The sequence below is a fragment of the Pan paniscus genome, chromosome 9, assembly GCF_029289425.2.
Source record: "Pan paniscus chromosome 9, NHGRI_mPanPan1-v2.0_pri, whole genome shotgun sequence".
NCBI classification, from domain to species: domain Eukaryota; kingdom Metazoa; phylum Chordata; class Mammalia; order Primates; family Hominidae; genus Pan; species Pan paniscus.
This window is the reverse complement of record NC_073258.2, coordinates 104,470,204-104,470,800: the sequence shown is the minus strand read 5'-3', so window position 1 is coordinate 104,470,800 and position 597 is coordinate 104,470,204.

Here is a 597-nt window from a genome sequence, read left to right as displayed (position 1 = left end):
TGTTACAAAGTACATTCTCAAGGGCAGGGAGGATGTTACAAACTACATTCACAAGGGCAGGGAGGGTGTATTGTCACAAGGGTGGGGAGGAATGCTACACAGTACATTCACAAGGGCGCAGGAACGTCACGATGGCTTGATTGTGGTGCGGCCAGCTCAGAGGACCTTACATATATGTGTGAGTGTATGTATATATATGTGTGTGTATATGTGTGTTTTGTGTGTGTTTATATATGTGTGTGTGTATATACACACATAAAACACACACACTAAACACACACATACCTGTAACACATACAAAAATACATATATACACATACATACATATAAATATATACACACATATTAAAGTGCCTAATACTTCTGCACAGTCTGAGAGAGAGTTTTTTCCCAAGTATACCAGTGTCGGACTATTTTGATAATCTGTACTTTGCAGAGTGGTCCATTTAATCCTCATGTAATTCTGTAAAGTAGGCACCAGACACATTTTACAGATGTGATGAGAAGTAATGCAATTTGCACAAAATTATAAGGTGTATATATGATATACCCAGTTTTCCTGGCTACCATTTCCTTTGTAAATGAAATAAATCATTT